Source organism: Enhydra lutris, unplaced genomic scaffold (assembly GCF_002288905.1).
Source record: "Enhydra lutris kenyoni isolate GAN:26980312 unplaced genomic scaffold, ASM228890v2 scaffoldscaffold35, whole genome shotgun sequence".
Lineage (NCBI taxonomy): Eukaryota > Metazoa > Chordata > Mammalia > Carnivora > Mustelidae > Enhydra > Enhydra lutris.
This window is the reverse complement of record NW_019154119.1, coordinates 21,926,419-21,947,948: the sequence shown is the minus strand read 5'-3', so window position 1 is coordinate 21,947,948 and position 21,530 is coordinate 21,926,419.

The following is a 21,530-nucleotide window of genomic DNA, read 5'->3' as shown; positions in this document are numbered from 1 at the left end:
TATTAAAAATGATGTGTTTCTGTTTGGCAGTGACCTCCCCATCATGGTGGGTCTTCAGAGACCCTGAATACATGCCAGGGAGGTTTCAGGGGAACTCCTGAGACATGTGAGTCAACGTGAAATCTGTGATTCATCTTTGTGTATCAGAGGCACTGTGACATTATAAGCACTGAGGTCTTGGAGTAGATCTGTATGAACTCAGGAAAGAGGAATCATAGGCTGGGCAAGAGTCAGGAGCACAGCTCTGAAGCCTGAGTATGATTCAGGCAAAAAGCTAAGAGGAGGACATTCTAGACAGGGGGTTGGAGCCATGGTGGCCAGGAGGTCAGAAGGACAGCAATCCACCTGCACGCAAAGTATCCAGAAAGCCGGAGTGTCTGCCATGCAGTATCCATTTGGTAAATTATGGGCAGCAAGACTGCAAACATCACAGAGTTTCTCCTGCCATCCAGCCATCGGAAGAGGCTGACCCAGAATAGAGACGCTTCACCCTCTGAGAGAAGGGCAGTAAGCCAGATAGGGATGTCGCCAGAGGTGGGAGACACAGAGAGATGGACGGAGCTCCTGCCCTCAAAACCACCTCATTTCAGAAGGGGGCAACCCAAATACAGAGAATCAAGAAAGCAGAGAACAGGGCTGCATTTAAAAACCGATCACAGGGGAACAACAGAGAGACGCAAACCAAGAAACAGACTCTTGACGACAGAGAACACACGGACAGTCACCAGAGAGGAGGTGGGAGCAGGGTGGGGAAGCAGGTGATGAGGATGACGGAGGCACCTGTTGACAGGAGCAGCGGGTCAGGTGTAGGGCCGCGAGCCGTGGTTCTACGCCCGAAACTAATGTCACGCTGTACGCTAACTGGAGTTTAAATAGAAACTGAACAGAATTCTCTTTAGACTCCAAGCCCAGTGAGGAGCCCGATGCGGGGCTTGACCTCAATCTTGTGAGGTGAGGACTCCATTGCTGAGCCACCCACAGGCCCCAAAGTTAAGTGGATTTAAAAAAAAAATAAAAAAGTAAAAACCTCAGTGGGCAAATATAGAAAATACAGAAAATGTTATTCTGTATTTCCAGGAGGTGCCTATAACCAAGACAGAATCAGTCAAAAGGAACACTGAGAAAAGGTTAAGGAAGTTGGATACAAAAGTTACTGGAGGGGCCCCGGGTGGCTCAGCAGTTGGGCGTCCGACCCTTGTTTTCAACTCAGGACATCATCTCAGGGTCGTGGGCAAGCCCCGCATTGGTCCCTGCGCTCAGAGGGGGGTCTGCTTGAGAGTCTCTCCCTCCCTCCCCCTGTGCTCCTCCCCCGTTCTCTCTCTCTCTCTAATAAATAAACAAATAAATAAAATCTTAACAAAAAAAGCCTACCAGAAATGCAGGAAACGTGCTGTCACTGCACCTGAAGCAAAAGCTATTTATGAGGCAAGGGTATCAGCGCCTTCTAAAACACGGGGAAAACAGCTCCCCAGAGAACAGACCGCTTCTCCGAGATAGAATGCTCGTCCTGTTTGATAAGCTGCTCCTGTTCCCATTTAGATGATTTTTTTTTTAAATTTTAAGAGAAAGGATGTGATTCATCGAAAATATTTCCATTTGAAGGGTTTTTCCCCTTTATTTAAGAAATTAAAATTTTTAAAAGCTTTGTGATTAATATTGGAAGGTTCTTTTGAGTATGGATGGTGTATAATTTCTTTCTCCATGTTGATATTTCAGCAGTGATACAGACATTTTCTTTCTTGTAGAAATGCTGTCTCACTAATGTCATTAACTGCAGGAGACAGGGAAGGGGAAAGTGGGGCCCGCCAGTGGAAAGACAAGGAGACGAGCGGGACAAAGTGCAGAGACAGGTTCCCCATGCCACGGCAGTGCGTGTGCGGTCTGCCCCGTGCCCAAAGGCGCAGAGGGGCGCTTCCCAGTATGGAAGGAAGCCATGGCCTGTCTCAGCCTCAAGAATGCCATGACTCAATGGAATCAGCGGCAATCTTTACCTCTCTGTGGGCAGATCATTAGAGGATGTGAGCATCGTCATGTAGGGCTTGCAACCTCCCTTGAGGCTCCCCAGACCAGCAACTGGTCCTGATGTGAAGAAAACAGCACCCGAGCTTAGGTCAGGTGGCACCAGCACTGGGGCAGGGGGCGGGGGGGTGTTGCTCCCTTCTCATGTTGACTGTCGTTGATCTAGAGGACATTTTAGGGCCAATTAGAGCTATCTGCATGTGGATGTTTTTAGGGTGGGCCAGTAATCATGCAAATATCAGGTTCCTGGCAGTTTTGGCTAGGCACAGGATGCACCGCCCTTATTCAAGACACGTTGATTCTGTGGGTTTTCTCTGCTTCTGAAGACACCGTGGTGAAGTACCAAAAGCCTCAGTGTCCTAGAAATGCCTTCTGAGTCATTTTTCCTGTGGGCTCGAGTCAGAAGCATCTTGAAATTTGTATTTGAACAATGCTAACAATAGGGCAACTCAATCAAGGGCACCTTGTTCAGGACAGAAGTTAAAGTAGGTGGGACACCTGGACAACAGGTGTAACCCAAGTCCATCCCTGGCACGCCAAGTCCCGTGGCGCTCAGCATCGGGCACGGCACAGGGCAAAATCCACCTGTCCGTCGTCGGCGCAAAAGGTTCTCACCAAGTGCATTCTTCTCTGCAGATGGGTCAGGGCATTCCTATGCCTTTTCCCCAAGAGACAGGTTTTAAAATTCATAACATTCAGGCTCTCTCCACGCCCCCTCCCAGCACTCCAGCAGCCGTATGCACTGCACAGTGAGCTCAAAAGCATTAAGTCCAGGGAGGTTTCAGGAATTTCTCAAGGAAGAACAAATGTATCCTTTTATACAGAATGAAATATTGTCCTCCTCCTCCTCCCTATTACCATCTGAGCACTTTCCCAGTGAGGGAGGAAGGCCAGAAAAATAAAGTAAATGCACTTAGAAGCCATCTAAGGTAAGAAAAATGGGCCCTAAATTTTAGCAAAGCAAGTCTATTCTGAGAAACCATTGCCAAGACCATTGTCATGAAGCCTTTTCCCTATTTTTGCCCCAAGGACTTTTAGTTTTAGGTCTTATATTTAAGTCTTTACTCCATTTTGAGCTGACTTTGGGTACGATGCAACATTAAGGGTTTCACTGTCTTGCTCGTGGATGTCCAGTTTTACCAACACCATTTATTGGACCAACTCTCCCTGTCCTCATTGTGTACGCCTGTCGCCCTTGTTGAAGATCAGTTCACAGTGTATACGTGGGTGTTTCCTGGGCTCTCTGTTCTATTCCCCTGGTCTACACACCTGCCCATGCCAGCACTACCCTGAGTTAGTATTTGTACCTTCGTTATAATATCTTTGAAGGAGGAAGTGTGATGTCTCCCATGTTGTTCTTCTTGCTCAAGATAGCTTTGGCTATCTCGGGTTCTTGTGGTTCCATATGAATTCTAGGATTGTTTTTTCTATTTCTGTAAAAAATGCCATTGGGATTTTGATGGAGATTTTATTGAATCTTTCGATCACTTTGTGTAGTATGGACGTCTTAAAAATATTAAGTAACAGAAACAAAAATAGACAAGAGGGGTTGCATCAAAATTAAGAATTCTGTATCAAATAAAATAATCAGTGAGAAGACAACATACAGGATGGGAGAGAATGTATACAAACCACACATTTGAGAGGGACTAATATCCAAAACATATAAAAAACTACAACAACTCGGTAGTAAACAGAACAACTCAGTTAGAAATGGGCAAAGAACATGAACAGATATTTCTCCAGAGCAGACACACAGATGCCAACAGACGCATGAGAAGACCTTCTGCATCACTCGGCATCAGGGAGACACAAATCGAAACCACAATGAGACGCCACCTCACACCTGTCAGAATGGCTAAACCAACCACACAAACCACAGGTGCTGGTGAGGAGGCAGAGAAAAGAAACTACTGTGTGCTGTTGGCGGGCACGCAGACGGATGCAGACACTGTGTTCTCAAGAAATTTTTAAAAATAGTGGTACTATATGATCCAGCAATCCCACCTCTGGGTATTTTTCCAAAAGAATAAAAATCAGAATCTCAAAAAGATACCCGCATCCCCACTTTCACTGTAGCATTATTCACAATTGCCAAAGTACAGAAACAGTATCAATGTCTATGGATGGACAGATGGATACGAAGCTGTGATCTATGTGACAGATCTGCAATAGAATATTATTCAGCCTTAAAAAATATAATCCTGCCATTTGAGGCTAGATCTGGAGGACACTACGCTCAGTAAAACAAGCCTGACATGGAAAGACAAACACTGCACGGTCCCACTCATGGGAGACATTGAAATTATCCCAGCTCCTCGAAACAGAGTACAGCGGTGGCTGCCAGGGTGGGGAGGGAGAAATCAGAGTTGCCCTGGACGGGCGCACAGTCTCAGTCTCATGGATGAGTAGTTCTCCAGCTCTGCCGGAAAACACCAGTTCCTTAGCAAACACTGTGTTGTACACTTAAAAATTTGCCACGAGGATAATCTCATGGCAAGTGTTCTTACCACGCACAAAGAAACAAACAGAGAGACCGATTCCAGCCCTCTCTCCCCACCAAAGAAACATGAAGGATTTCCATGCATTTTCTTCTCACGTCCACTTTGCCTCGGGGTCGGTGTCCACACCCCCTGACAAACTGAGCCGAGGGTCTGAGAAGAAAGTGTAGGTAGTTCTGATCAACGCTGGAAGGACACAAAAGGCAGAAAATACCCACGAAATAATGTCCTTAGCATGCTCGATCTCCCAAGTGTCCTAGTGATTAGTAATTCTTGGCCCCGGGACCACATTGGTCTTTGATGAAACCCAGATTTTAACTCTGGGCTGAAATGTAAATGACACTCAACATCCAGACCAACACACACATCTTTGGTCATTACTCATCATGCCCCCCCTGAGGACCAGGCACAGTGGGACAGGCTGGCCCAATCTCCATCTTTTGCTCAGAGACCTTATCTCTTTCTAAAGAGACAAGATGGACATAGAAACACAGCGAAATTTATGGGGTAAGTAATTAGATGTGAAATCATTCAACATAGCTTAACTATAAACATTCCTTCCTGGATGGGACTTGCCAGGGAAATAAATCTTCATGAAGAAGATAGATTTTAATTTAAAGAATGCTTTTGCAGTAATAATTTTCTAGCCACACCTAAGAAAATGACATAAATACTATAAAGTTTTATAAACATCCTTTTCTAAAAGATTTATTTATATATTTATTTTTGTGGGGGGCTGTCAGAGAGAGTCTTAAGCAGACTCTACACTCAGTGCTGAGCCCAACATGGGTCTCCATCTCATGACCCTGAGATCATGACCTGAGCTGAAACCAAGAGTCAGACACTCAACCGACTGAGCCACCCAGGCGCCCCTGTAAACTTTCTTTCAATAAAAGGCTTTTCTTTAAAAAAAAAAAAAAAGCCAAAATTATCCATGTGATAATATTCCTCTGTGTTTTAAAAATAAACCCCTGTCACGGACACTGAAACTGTTAGTTCTAGGGGGTCTTTGTGCAGGGAGCCCCAGCCAGAGGTACATAGCACGGTCCCGTGTGCGGCCGCACCTTCCACAGGCATCCCCGTCCCCTCCAACCGGGCCCTTGCCATGCCATACGAGGGAACAGCTTCTCTCTCTGCTGCCGAAACTGCTCACTACGGTTTGTTCAAGACCCAGGAAGCACTGGGCTCCTCTGCAAGGACGGGACACAGTGCATCCTGTGGAGGCCTGGGAGCCACGGGCTCATGGAAATCCTGGCCTCACCAGGTAGCAGATGCATCCAGTCTCCTCACAGAGCATCTCACCCATGCAACACCCAGAGGGACACCTGGCCAGAGCCAGAGACCACCTCAGTCCATGGGCTGCCAGCCGGGAGCCAGGAGGAGCCGATTGTGTGGAAGGAGGCTGTGTCTGTGACCTGGAGGCCTGTGCCCACAGCTCAAGATCTCAGGAGACAGAGGTGTGGGGAGGGGAGGTAGTGCTGGGGGCGGGGGTCTTGCATCAGAAGACGGAGGGCTGCCTCTGGCCGAGACACGCGCCCCTCAGCGCTCGCTAAGCAATCTACAACTGGATTTCTTTCTTTGAAAGGAAAGCATAATTGTCAATCAAATTGGGAACCCCAAACATTCAACTAGCTCATTGTGTGTTTTCTGTAGCTCTGCCTCATGCCCACTCATCTGCCCTTCGGAGCCACCAGGGACAGCCCCACACACAAGCTTTCAGGGGTAGACTCTTAGGATGTGCTCAAACCCCCGGCTCCCACCTCAACCTTCGTCTGTACCATCTCAATCTTCCACTTGTCAGATTCCTAAATCACATTTTGGCTCTAGATGATTTTCTACCAGCTTGCTGATGTATTATATCCTTTTAATTAACTTTAAAGCAAAGGAAAAAAAATCAATACTGTTTGGTATGTCAATGACTTTGGAGTGATTCCCAAGCCGCTTAACCTGGCCTGAAGTCAGTTTATTATTCTGAAACACTAGAATGGCCAGTATGGTTTCACGCTGGGGCACAACATAAATTAAACTCAGAAGTGCCCATTTTTTCATGGAAACATTTCTTCCTTGTGTGTAACAACTATGTGTGAGTGACTGGGAGTCAAATTAATATGGTATTCTCCAAGTAGTCACATAAATATAAAATACACGCAATTATGTGTTTATGTGTGATATAGATATTTAATTTCTGGTTGCCTCTGAAATTCCTAGGATTTATTATAGGATGTTTGACACAACCCTGTAAACCGAAGACCCCTAATTCTGTTTCCTGAGAGGTCGCTGAAGCAGGGCTGTGTTAGTTCCGACAGCCAGTGTCTGTACGCGCACAGCCAGCTGTGGGAAATGCAGGCTGTCCCCGGACAAGCCTCGCAGGGTCCGACACAACGAGATGCTGCAGGAACCATCAGCAAGGGGTAGGCACGTCCCAGAGAGTCAGAGTCTCATTCTCGGGAACCACGAGTGAGGCACATCTTTTCAAATAATCAAGCTTTTTTTTTTTTTTCTCCCTAAGTAAGGGTTTATCTTAAAACAACTCTGTCAACTGTACTTTCTGAGCTGTCTGAGCTCTGGTGGAGAGGTGGAGGAGTTGGATGTCCTCGCCACGTCCTGGTATTCTGAGAAGGCTCACAGACAGCTGACTTCCGGCGGGCTCCATCTTGCACCCAATACATCTCTGACCCTGATGGGAGTTGGAGCAAGGGCTTCCCCCAGCAGGCTAGACTCTGCTGCTCACAGGTCTCCCTCCCAGGTCCCCATCACATCAGCACCTGGAACAGCGCCAGGCCACACTCCCCAGGAGCCTGCGCTCCTCCTTCTCAGCCATGACCCTGGACCCTGTGAAGACATCCACGGCCTGTGGTGGACCACAGCCTTCCCCTGCGCATCCCTGCCTCTGAGCTCCCACTTCGTCCCCACCTGTCTCTTACCTCCTGTTTCCTCGCTGCCCATCCATGCCTCTGTATCCCTCCCTCTCTCAGTGTCGTCTCTTCACAGAAGGGCAGGACGTTTGAAACAGACTTGCAGAATATCCCTTTTGAACTCCAGTATGCCCCATCTCACAGATGTGGAGGGACACATTTATGATGTCATTGTTCTGCTTAGCAAATATTCAACTTGCGTTTTTTAGCCCTACTCTGTGCCGGGCACCACTCTCAGCCCTCTATTCTCTGGTTACAGAGAATAATAGAACAGAAATGAAAGGATTCGTGAATGTAACCACTTTAATTTTTTTCTTTAACTAAAAAATTTTAAATGGGCATAACATGTAGATTTTCCACTGTGCCCAAATATTTAGTTCATGTGAATATGACCAAATAAAAAATTTTAAATGTAAAATTATGTACTGAGCTACATACTGTTGATACAAAAATAAAGAAAAAAATGGTTTGATATGTTATAAAGGGGGTCAGACTCACAAACAGGCCTCTGTCCACTCCAAATTTTATGTCCAAAACAGGTTAATACTACTTCTGTCAATTACCTTTAAAGTATATTAACATAAGCACATTTCCCAACTACTACAGAAAATGCACACTCAATAATGGGGAAAAATAACAGGATAGACCATATTTTCACAAATATAAAGCATAGCAGGATACCAGCACAGAGTCAGAGTCTGCAAACAGGTGCACAGCCCGGCTCAAGGTTGGAACGTTAATGGGCCTCTCCATGACTGCCCAATGGCCTAATGAACCTCCCAGTCCATAGGTGTTGGCTGAATTTTCAGAATTTTGTACGAACTGATAAATGCACAGAAATGGTCTTGGTTTGTTCCTTCTCGTGAGTTTGCTCATCTGCACAGGTGAGCTTGGAAACGAGGGCACCATTCCTCTGAAATGTTGCAAAGCGGGCCGCTGGGCTCCTATTCCTGCCCAACTTGAAGACAAACTTGACAGAGCCATCAAACGGCGGAGGCCGCACCCACCATGAAACCTGCTCATGAGCTGTTCCCCACGGCTGATGTTGATCCCATGCACAGGGAGTCCCTCCCGTCCCTAGGAAGACAGACGGCTCTGCCAGCTCAGATGGCCGGGACTGAACACAAAGTAAAAACCCAGTCAAATGTTTGTAACTCTTAAAGAATTCAAATGGGCTCTTCTGTTGCATCTAAAACTTTGATAAAGCCAAAATTGTAAATTAGGTTACAGATATGCTAATACGCAATGATTATTTGATGTATGAATAAAGTCCTTCAGAAATGGACTAGTGGACAGTTTTGAAGAGTGGGATTTTGTCTGAATGCAGAAGCAGTCCTGACTTGGGGGCTACTCAGGAATGCCCTCAGTAGCAGCGTGGGTCCCCTTTCGGGTGAGGGTGTATCTTTTTTTCTATTATTCAGTCAGTTACTCAACTGACCTCACTCCGCTACTCTTTGCCAGAGAGTGAACTACACACCTAATTCTAGGTGAAAAGGATTTTTAAAAAGGGAAGAAAAAAGTATAGTCACCATCATAGTCATAGATCGGGGACCTCTTCCATATCTCACAATCATTATTTCGTCTTTCCAAGATCTTTGATAAATGTATTGCCTGTGTACCATCCTTGGTTTTGGAGGGAGAGATTTAATATCAGGATGAGATGATTTGTCAGGAAAGTCCACAAACTATAGCTAGAATGGCAGTGGTCTGGCTCCCGGGTTCGTACTTTTGGGCAAAGTTCTTCCAGCAGGACATGCTTTGTTCAGACGCCCTACAGTGGACACCCCTGCCACTGTCCTTGGTGCACACCAGCAGCTCAGGGAGTTATCAGCTGCCTTGTGTTTACACAAATTGCGTTAAGAGTAATGTAGACAACATTTAAAAATCAAAGGTTACTGTTTCTTCAGGACTGTCATGACCCTTTAATTAGAGTGGGTTGGGATAAAACGTCCCGTCCCTGAGCTGTAGGTCTCTATGCCCAGGGATTTCTTTCCCTGAAGGAATGCACTTGACGGTGCGCAGACCGTCTAGGAATGTTCTCGACAGGCCACGTTGGACAGGAAGATGTATCCTACAGGATTCCACATAGAAAGCAGTTTGTTAACCCACAGATATCAAGAGTGGACTTTAAAATTTAAACACAAATAAATAATATAAATAAATAAATAAATAATGAATAAATAAATAAATAACTACAAATACAAAACAAAACCAGCTTGTCTGAAAATGACCACATTGCAAGGCTTTGTATGTAACAAAGTTTCATTGCCAGTGAAACTAATATTTGTCACTTGACTTCTCAGGAGAGTAAGGTATGAAACACAACATCCCCCTCAAGGATCCTCCCTGAGTCCTGTTGCCCACAAAGGACACATCGCGGTGAACTATTCCAAAGCCTCCCAACTCGTACAGGGTTGCCTACCTACATGCAATCATCAAATTTCCTTTTTCCTGTGTGTGTGTGTGTGTGTGTGTGTGTGTGTGTGTGTATGTGTGTTTCTCATTTGTTGTGTCTCTTGAAGACTCTTTTGTCCAAGAACAACAATTTGACTTGAAATAATGCAGAAGCAGGAAACAAAGATACCAAAAGGTAGACTAAGATATCTTGGATACGCTGGATTTAACACGATGTTAACACTATGTGTTCTTTACCCCAAATCAGTCTAAGAATCAAGCGAGCTACCTCCTAAACACCTCCCATGTGTGAGGCACTAGAAAATCCACATGGTGGGACCTAACCCACTTAACACATTCTCAAAGAGCTGCAGTCGAGTTTGGGCTAGGAAATGAATACGTTCATTAACAAGTAGCCTGAGAAGTTAGGTAGCCAGAACACAGGTGGGGGGTAGAGCAGACGAAGGAGCTGCTGGGGAGGAGGGAGGCAGTGTGTCCTGAAGGACAGGTCAGCGGGCGCTGCTGGAGAAGGACGGTGCTCCTGAGCTGGGAAGAGGAAGGCCGCCTTCCACAGCCCCACCCGCGGTCTGCTCTGTGCCCTGCACTGATGACCTTCCTCTCTGCTCTGGGCACCGATGACCTTCCTCATCCTCTTCACTTGTACTGAATACAAGCACTAGATCACTCTTCTTTCCTTTTTAACCTTTTAATCCTTTGACTCAATCCTAGTGAAGAAGTTTCACGGAACAAATTGTTTCTTTATACCTGTATCACCAGGAACCTAAGTGGTTTGGCAGAGTTTCGTTTGTGACACGTGGAATTCACCTTGCTTTGGAGATGAGGTGACATGATGAAGGGTACAGACCTATACCACAAACCACCATACAATCTACAAAAGTGTCACCATTCAAGCAGAGCCCAGACAGTAGACAGAGAGTATATTGAAAATTCCAGTTCAAAATTATGGGCAGAGTATATAAAGAATGTGTTTCACTGCACACTTCACCTTGCTGGACCACATGGATTCTATCCATCCCTGTGTTCAAAGGCCAAGATGGATCTCTTAAACAAACTTTTGGTTTAAAATATGCAGATATGAAGTATGATATCTAAATATCTACTTTCCCTGAATAAGTTTAATCCAGCTTAGCCATACTATTTAAACTGCTAACATTAGTCGTTTCTGAAATTCTCATAAAACAGCCTCAGGAGAAGGCCGTTCACTGAGACGGCCCATGGCAGAGACAGCTTACTGCCATGGGCAGAGTGGGTGAGGATGTCCGAGGGGTGCCTCTTTCTTGACAAGGCTTCCTTGGGGGCCAGTGCCCATCTGCCCCCTGGAGCTTCAACGTCCCCTTCATTCCACAGTCAGAACGGTGGCTCTTCTGAGCCTGGACAAAAGGAGGTCAGGAGCATCTATGTCACGTGAGTGTCTCTGGGTGTGCACGCCTCCTGGGACTCTCTGCCCCAAGCTCCTCCTTGCCCTCCCTGCTTGCTCCCACCAAGGTGGGATGGAAAACTGAGGAAAAGGGAAAGTTTCTTTTTCTGGGAGTTTAATCCAACTTCCCCTTTCAGCGCTAAAATCGATTGCTGTGAATAAGCACTAGGAATTTGAGTTTTCAAGGGTCCTTCTCAGTAGCTTGAACTCAAGTGGCAGATACACAACTATTTATTTTTAAAGTGGTACCAAATGGTTGGAATGAGACAGAATGCACTTCTCTCCTAAGTAGATGATGGAAAATAAAGTGTTCGGAAGGCTAGGTTTTCAAATAGGAGTCTGGACATCTGACTAATGAAATTTCTACACAGGCAGTTTAGAATCATTTTTCTGGGAGTCCCCCCCACTTCCAGTGATGCGGGGAAGTGGGGCACACACATCCGTCCCAGCGCTCCGTGCACCGACAGCACACCGCTTCCCAACTATCAAGGTATGTTACCTAACAAGGGCAAACATGATCACCGCTTGGGATAAGTAGCTGCACTTTGAATCGGGCCGGCCTGGAAAAATTCAGGACCCGCAGGGCGCCCGCGACAGTGCTGCCTCCATCACTCCAACAGCCACGTGGAGAGCTCAGCGCTCCACGCCCAGCCAGCAACCGCACCCGACGTTTGCATGGGAACAGGCACAAGGAGCAGTACTCACGGCCTCAGAGGGAGGTTATACCATTACACAAATAACCAAGCATGCAAGGTGTTCGCACCTTGTGCCAAACGCACCTCGTAAAGATCCAGGGGAGGATCGCTGGGTCTCCTCCGGCACAGACCAGGAAGGGCTTTTTGGAAGAGTGGCATCTGAACCAGCCTTTGAAGGTTGACAGGATGTGTTTGCATGGACCCCAGGGAAGCCCACCGTGCCTGGAAGGGACAGTGCGAGCAATCGGCCCTAGACCTCCTCATTGTACTCATGACCGGGAACTGGTTTGGATAAGGCAGGATCAAAGGCACGTGTAAGCACAGGTGGGGATACCTCAACTGGGAGGATAAGGTGTTTGGGCTGAATTCTGAAATAAGAAGACCCTGGTGTCGTCTGAGCATGAGAGTGTCAAAGCTGTACTTTGGAACAATTAATCTGGAAGCAGAACACAGAATGCGGGTGTGCGTGTGTGCGTGTGGAGGGGTGGCGTTCCAGGTCACTCCAGCAGGCCAGGAGAAGGATCCCGGCCGTCCACTCTAAAGGAGCGGGGGAAGGGATGCAAGGGACGGAACAGTTGGAGAGTTATTTAGAGACAGAATTGGCAGGAAGTAGCCACTGATTGGCTGCTAGATTAATTACCCCAAAGAACAGCTCTGGCCTTGTCACTCAACTACACAAAAACCCTCAGTAATTTCCCATTATCTGGAGAACAAAGTCCTAATCTCGTCTTCTGTAGACTCTCTTACGTGTGACACACACAACCCAGCGTGACCTGCCCCTACCTGTGCCTCAGGGCTCCACTCTACTACACCTCTGCAAATGCCCTGTTCTCTCTTCCAAAGAGGGTGGTCTCCAAACCACCCCCTAAAACCCCACATTCATTCTTCCCCAGGAGCTCTCTCACCTTACTTTCTCTGCCTGCATTCCCCTCTTCTATAATTATCTGCCAAAACCTCGCCTTTTCTTCAAGGATTGTCTCAAATACGACCTTTTTCACGTAATCCGCCCCCCCTGCCCCACCCCAGCTTTGCTGGCAGGATCTCCCTCCTTTGAGAAAATCGCACTTAATTTATAGTTCCTCATCACTTTTATCAGATTCAAAATCATATTATAGACATTTATAAATTTTTCTTTTCTTCCCTATTGGTGTACAAAATTTCTGAGGAAAGAGGGTGGTTCTGATTCATTTTCTTATAACCCACAGCATCTAACACGATAAAGATTTGGTTAAAGGGAGGAATGGAAGGTTAACTATATGAGCAACTTCCAGCTGGAGGGGGGCTCACGGGAAACTCCCCTGCCTGCAGCCCACACACACAAACGGGCAGAACCACAGAAAATGGAAGAAACTTCCTACTGCATCTGACCTGTGGGACACCCCATCCTCATGGGGTTAACCCCTCAAATGCTGGGGTCTCATCTTGACCGCACACAGCCCTGCAACACTTCTCCACCTCAACCATCGGTGTTGGTCCCTCAGACCGGTGATCTCGGCACGGCCTTCGGGAGTGGATTTCGAGATGACACATGACAAGTGAGGGAAGTAAGATCTTGATAACCAAGATCCTGCAGGAACCAGGCAAGGAGGCTGAGGGTCAATCCTGGCTGACGGAGCGTGAGCACGAAGACATTTACCACATTGCCGTCCCTCCTAGCCCACATCACACACACGTCCGTGTCTAACCTGCACTGTCCGTGCTGATGTATCCAGACAAGGACGCGGCCGAGTAGCCTGTATCAGGTTGCTGCTCTGCCTCCTCTAATAAACATTCCCAGTTCCCCTTACGTAACACGGAAGGGATCCCCAGATGAGAGACGTGCCGTACAGCTGATCTCGAAGCGGTACAGTTACTACACGTCCTCTAGTTGAACGAAGCACCAGACGATATCCAGAGAAGGAGGGAAGGCCCCAGTCCGTTTGTGGCCAGTGCGAACGGATATTCCAGAGGCCTCCAGGGCCCTCACCCCTCCTGCCAGCTCTGGCACCTGCACAGGGGTGCAGAACGAAACGGGGAAGCCTAATAAGCCCTCTATCCCTTCCCAGAATAAGCTCGGTCCAATCAGATGCATAGGGCGGGCGACGTCACTTCGGACGCTGGGATTTCCGTCAAGACACCATGTCGTGAAGGGGTCAGGAGCAGACGTGCTCTGCAGAAAAGCTTGACTCTTTGCTCTGGGATCACTTGACCACATCAGCCCAGCGCAGACGTTCTGAACACCAGTGACATCGCGCACAGCAGCTTCAGTGTCCTGACGGCACACACGCAGTGTTTTGGGATTCCACTTGTATTTCCTCGCGCTAGTTCGGTCCTCGGGTGGGCTCGCATCTGAGCCTGTAGTGCACGTGAGTCGTGACGCTCAGTGAGAAGTACCACAGGGTCTGACTGTGTGTGACGCTGCCATTCAGCCGAAGCAAGCTCGGGTCTACAGACGCAGAGCCTGCAGACTCCAGACCAGGGGTGGAGGCTCTGCCCTCTCCACCGGGGTTTGGGAAAGGAGTTTACAGAGAGGATGGCCCATGGGGAAGAGACGCGTGTGAGACAAAAGCTAGGACCCCGTGTCTGCGAAGCCACCCAGTAGCCAAAAATGCATCCGGGCCCCTCGCTTCCCCTCTCTGTTCCCGTTTCCCTCTTTCTTATGGCCTCTCTCTTTGGCGTCTGACCAGTTGTTTCCTCTTCGTGACGCGTGAGAACTAGAACAGCAATGTACTCTCCACCCCCTCAAGTCCCCTCACCAGGATATAGCCCTGCGGAGCGTTGTTATGGGTTTTCACTACCAGTAGCTTTCTGAGAGTTTCATCCCAGTATCCATTCTTCCCATTTCTAGGAAGAGAGAGGGATGAAGAGAAAGAGAGAAAGAGAGAGAGAGAGAGAAACGAAGCCTGTACTGGGTTACACATTCATCGTGTACAGGGCATTCCATCCAGATCTGTGGGGGGGCCTGTGAGGACATGGAGGATCCCGGGGATGGGGACGAGGGAGGTTCTGGTCAGAAGCAGCCTGAAGGAAAGGCAGGGAAGAATTTCAGAGACAGAGAGAAGACTTTTCTTGGCCCCTTGGCCACTTAGCTGATGCTTGGGGTTGGCTGTGTGGAAAGAGTGGATGTGGCAGAGGCGCGCACCGCGAGTGGCCTGGGCATTGGGAAAACAATGGAAAGAATGGAACGGGGAGAACCAAGAACATGAACACCAGCTACTTACATGTTTATGTTCCTTTCAGAACATCCACGAATGAAGGCTACACACACAGCCTCCAGCTCATCAAGGGACAGAGGGTGAAGGAAGTAGTAAGTTTTTACTGTTGTTTTTCAGTGTCTTTTGCACAGTGATGGCATTTTTATTAAAACACACACACACACACACACACACAAAGCTGATAAAATTCAGCACATTACTTTCTGAAAATCTCGCTTGATAAAAACGAAACTGGAAATCAAGTGTAATCAGTGGTTCTCAGGCTCTTTCCACACGCATGTTCCAAGGCTGGGGAGGCGGCCTGAGCAGGCTCTGTGGTGCGAGCCCACCACGGGGCCCGAGGCTCACGAGCTACGGTGCGTGCCAAAGTTCAGAAGATCTGGAACCAGACAGCAGGATGGTATCTCCAGTATGGCTTTAATTAAGTGTGATTTAGGTTTATAAATTATTTTGAAATAACTATTTTTCAGAAAAGTTGGTGGCTGTGGAAGAAGAACAAAGCCTGAAAGAGCTAACATGGAAAAAGAGCCTGCTGGACGCCATCGCAGACCTTTGTGAAGCCTTCCGAGTGGGCACCGCTCGTTTGCTACTCTAGAAAATGTCAAAGCCACTTCCAAGAACCAGTCCATGGCACTGCTTTGGTTCTATCCAGAAACAAAGACAGTGAGAAACATTATTCACGTTTTTACTTTTAGAGCTATTATACATTCTGCGAGTCATGTTTACATTTGATCTTAACACGGAAGGACTAAATTATTACTAATTTAAAAACCATCTTGGAGCCTGAATGGAATGGCTTATTCATCTTCACTCATAATTTAAAAACATTTTGGGAGTTCAAACTTTACTCTATCATAGAGCTCCCTGTATATTTGTCTCTATAACACACCTCTTTCTCTGGGGAAAAAAAAAAAAGAGAGAGAGAGAAAGAGAAATTCCTGCTCATGGACATTTCCAGAGCAAATAAGAAAAATAATTATTCCCATTACTTCCTTGGACGTATTTTTAGCTGTTTTATGATCCATCTTATGGAATTGTTAGTAAACGCCACAAGATTAAATGTCATTAATCTCTCTGTTAATCATGCCATAGAATCAAAAAGCCTTCAGACGGTCATGTATTTAGATCATAGAATAAAATGACATGCATTTATAAAAACTTTTTAAAAAGTAAACTATGAATAGTTCTCAGAATGGAACTGCTACCCACCTATCTGTGTGTCTCCGTCCCAAGAGCCACTGGCAGTCACGTACGGGCCGCGGGTGACGTCACAGAGTGCGCCACCCCACACCGTCAAACATCGCTCGTGATGGCAGTTCAGAGTGCCGCGCTGACTCACTGCTTTTACCGTGTTCCTATTAATATAGGAAGCCTTGTTCCCCACACATCCGAGTTACATTTACTTTCAAGAATTGGCTCAAACATGACCCATTTATGGCTGCCACCTGTCCCCCGGACCCTCCCTCTACCTCCCTCTGCATCCTTACGCAGGGGGACCGCGCACCACCGTGCTGGATAAGCGCCAATGAACACGCCAGGTCTCTCCTGGTACCTTGACTGTCTGTGAAAATTGTTTGTTTGTTTCTATTTAACATCTCCTGTGTTTGTATGTTGTGTCCTCAACTAGGTTCTGTGAGCTCGTGGCAGGCGCTGGGCCTCACACGTGGCTCAGCGCTTGCCCCCGCCACACACAGTCAGAAAAGCAGCGCTGGGTCTACTTGAAGCCACTGTCGTCAGCCGCAGCAAGTACTAAACTTGCAGACACGGAGCCATTGACTCCCTCCCATAGAATAAGAAGCTGTGTGCTTGGGCGTTTGTTTTCTTAAACACTATGTATCTTTAATAATCTGAACCCTTTAATGAGTACGCTAGTTTGCTTTTTGTGATGACAGAGATAATAACAGTCTTCACTATGGAGCCCATAGGTTCGTGGAAGTTCCACACGACGTAGTTCACGAGTAAAGCCTTCGGGGCGGCGTACGTGTTCGCCAAGCATCGGGGTGTCACGAACATCATCTTGGTGTTTTCCTGATCGTGTGTCTCCGTCCGTATTTCAATACACCACATCCACAGTTTGGGCTTGCAGAGAGTGAGGGTCCTTGTCACTGAACACTCCGGAACTCTGGAACTTCTGAAAGGATGACTTTAGCAGTTGGTTTATCTCCACAACGTCCCACTTCACACTGGAGCTGAAGGAGCAGAGCTGAGAGTCGGAGGCCTGTCTGCACGGCCTTCGCCTGTGGGTCCACACTCACTCCTCCCTCCTGACCGCTCCATGGCTTCTGGTGTGGGAAACACTTCCCAATATGTACCAGTTCCACATTTGGCATTTTGAGCTCTCGAAAGAGTGGGTTGTTTTAGTAAGTGAAACATACCTTCATTTCAATTTTCCCAAAGGAAGCTCTTTGGTAAGAAGGACCTGGACAGGCTTCTGTGACTTGCTGAGGAGTCGTTCCAGGTGATGACAGAGCATGCGGGTCTAACTCCACCTGCGGGCTGGTGGCTCTGCCTTATTTGCTTCTCACGAGGGTTCCGTGTTCTTCTCTACTTCACTGGGATATTGTGAGGAAAATATTTAGCTCATTCTTTCGGATTGGGGAAGATCATGTACCGTTGGGTACTGTGGTAAAAGCTCAGTGTTTGTCTGGAATTGTGAGATCTTGTGTGTGATTTGGGGACTTTCGGGCACCAAAGGTGGGACATGGACTGTGTGACACAGCTTCAAGCATGAGCCAGTTCAACCTCCATTCCCTGGCTGTTACTACTGTGTACACACTGCTTCCTGGCGGGAAAGGTGAGACCGAAAGCCAGCGGGCCCGTGTCTTCCAGCATCAAGCCTAGCGATACCAACTACACCGCACTTCTTCCGTCGTGACCGGGCAGGAGGATGAGGCACAGTCCGACCGCGTCAGGAGAGGTGAAGCCGGAGCACTGCGGGCCTGGTGGCACATCCATTTTTGCATTCTCTCAGGACCACTCACCCACCATAATCACCGCGGTAGAATACGTGCAGAGTAAAATAAAATTATAGCCACAAAAGACGTAAAATCGAGAGAGACACTGACTTAAAACAGAGTTAGTTTTCAGCTACCTATGTGAGTTTCACGTGTGACCCAGTGATTTTTCAGGATGACCCAGAAGCCTTTGATTGGATGAATTCTACGGCAATTCAGCTGACTTTGGTAATCCTGGATCAGACGCATCCGTCAAAAATAATACCTCCTCTCAGTTTTCCAGGCTGTGGGAGTTAGGCCTGCTCTGCGCTCCTCCCTGCAACAGCACACCCAAACCAGGAGCAGGAGGTGCGTCCCTCCGGCAGAGGCCTGCCACCAGCACGGAGCCCCAGCACTGAGCAGTGACCCCTTTGCCGAGCAGGTGTAAAGACGGCAGACACTGTCCTGTTGTGCCAGAAGGGGGAGGGGCTGAGGGAGCACAGCTCAGCCCCTCACTTGAAGCAAGGGGGCTGGGATGCACAGAGCTAGACCCACCTCTCCCGAGCCATCCGTGAACTGTGAGGAAAGTGGACGGACAGGAACGCCCTTCAACCCCAGACTGTTTCACATGGACTCACTGTCTAGGTTGGCTAGGGATGAAAGAGCTCACTGAGAAAACAGAAAGGACAAAAAAAATAATAAATAAATAAATAAATAAATAAAATGGATAATAATAGGCGAAAATCCCCTCCAAGGAGCTAATTGGGAAGAGAAGTTTCCTGGTGTCATTGGTGGTGTTCCGTCCGGCGAGGAAGTTGTCAGAGCACGTGCAAGGTGTGCGGCATCTGAGCCGTGAGCAGGCCAGCACGGGGCTCTGTCCCCAGAAGAGCCCCTGAGATCAGCAAAGGAATCGGTAAATGGTTTTCCTGAAAACGCAGGGTCGGGAGCCAGCAGGGAGGGCGTTGCCCCGAAGCTATTGTCGATGGCTGCCTTGGGCAGACTCCCCTGTCAGAGAGAATCTACGTGGGAAGGAGTGCCCGGACAGGGGTCACGCTGGAGGACGAGGGACTGGAGATACCGTAGTGGATGTTTTTCCATACCTAGAGGCAGACCCATTTTTCTAATGTTGATTGTCCCAGCATTACATTTCAGGAATACGCTAAGCTGAAACAAATGATTCGATCTGTGTATGTTGGGTTTAGAAGACGTAAAGCACATATGAACCCTAAGACACATTCTGCATCAAACCTCCGGATTGTTGGTATCTGTGATAAGGAGTTACTTGTCACAGGCTGAGTATACTTTCCAACTTACGCAAAATTTAATGCCAAACAAAATGTTATGTATTAAAAATGGGGAGTCACCTGTAATCTCACAAATGTGACTGTCTTCCCTGTCATACTGACCCCTCGATCACGTACTGTTTTGATCATTAACTTTAAAAGTAGATGAACAGGTGGTGCGGCCCATTTGTAAACAGGTGTGTTAGCGCGTCCCTGGAGAATAGACACAACATTTCTTGGCTTGCACTAAGAGTGTGGGTCTCTTAGGGAAAAGGATTGTTTTTGAGCTAACAAAACCCCAGTAACAGCATATTAGCTAAAAAAACAAAAAACAAAAAACCAAAAAAACAAAAAACCACCAAATCCAAAAACCAAAAAATGACAACAGAAAACAAAACAAACAAACAAAAAAAATTGGGGCAGTGAAACTACCTTCATTCTTATCCTTGGGACTATGAAAAGGTACTGTTAGATTTATAACGCAAATCCTGTGGAAAATTCCAAGTATTAATTCAGGACCAAATGTGCCATGTTAACCAAAGAGCAAGTAATAAGTTAGTCTGAAACGCATCTGAGCAAACTGGTAAGATTTCCTCTCCGGTTCCTGCACGCGTCCGGCATCAGCGGGCACCGCCCACTTCGTGCCATCCCAGACTTCCGTTGTTAAGCAAAGACATGCAGCTTTTTGATGACTGAGCCACTTAAATTTTCAGACTCCAAGAGAATATAAAACACTAGTTCTAATCTGACTTTTCTTTCACAGGATTGAATCACAGATTCTTAATTCCGAAGAGATAGGTGTGTTCAGTCGGGTCTGACTCAGTGGAAATGTGGCGGAGACTCCACTGAACGGCCAGACGTGAGCAGTTTCCCATCTGAGCCGTCCTCTCCTCCTTCCCACGCGCTCCAGCCCCGTGAGCCCGTGGATGACCGGGAGGGAGCCCGGAGGGGAGCGAGCAGGACCCGGGGCTCTTCCCGCTCGTTTGGCAGCGTGGCCTCCGCCATTAGTGCGGGGCCAGCCCCCACTGTGCTCAAACGCTCTGTGGCTGATCTCTGGGACCAACAGCTTTGAGAGGTTCCAAAATTGCAAAATAGACACCTGACATTGTCAACACTCCTTCCTCAAAATAGCGTTTTGTTTACTGTTTCGCGCATTCTCAGGGAAGCGAAGACTTGCTTCAACTGCAACTGCAGACCACAACGGGATGGCTGACGTCAAGACAGAGGCTGTGCTGAGCGAGGACAAGCATGCCGAACCCTCACAAAGTTGGGATTTTTAGCTTAAATTTTATAAGAAGGTGATAAACTCAAATCGCATGTTTAATTACGTAGAGAAATAGGATTATACAATGCTATGTAATTGAGAACTAATTTTCAGAATGATCGCCCAGATCCCTGAAGTACTAATCATCTAAGAAAGGGGCATCAATGTTTACCCTATTCTTATGATTAAGTCAGAAAAGTGGCTTAATCTATTTCGAAATGTATTTAAGAAAAAGTAGGTCTGGAAGAATTTGAGATTACCCTTTATCCGAAATATACATTTATATTTAAGATAAGTATATGTTTGCATATAATCTACAAATATAATCTATAACATATTATGTACACGACATGTAACATGACATCTATGTTGCGCATGTAGGATATCACAGTATTGTCTATGTTACATATACATATTTTATAGATTATACATGAACACACATTTACTAAAACTTATGCACACACACACCCTGAATCATGTGGCTCGGAAGTTTAGCTGTCAGTCCCCTCTCTTTGGGCTCTTTTGATGTAATAGGTGCTCAGTGCACGCAGGTTGCGCGAAGCGCTCAGTCACTACGCTAAGAGGGAGAGCACAGCTGAACGGAAGGGGCCCACCTGCAGTCGTCAACACCGACTTTGATGTTTTGTTTTTTTTTTCCAGGAGAAGTTGGTGAAGGGAGCCCCTGGGCTGCCATCACTGTTACCGACTCCAGGTGGACTCTTACCTAAACTCTTCTAAAATGCAGAACCTAAACCTAATTATTAATGTGCCAGTAGGGTCCATGAGAAAGAGAACAAAAGAAAGAATCACTACCCCTGCAGCAGAGATCCCCCGGGGGACGACATTTCCCCTGATCTTGAACCCTGAGTTAGTGTCTGCCCTAGACACGAGGGG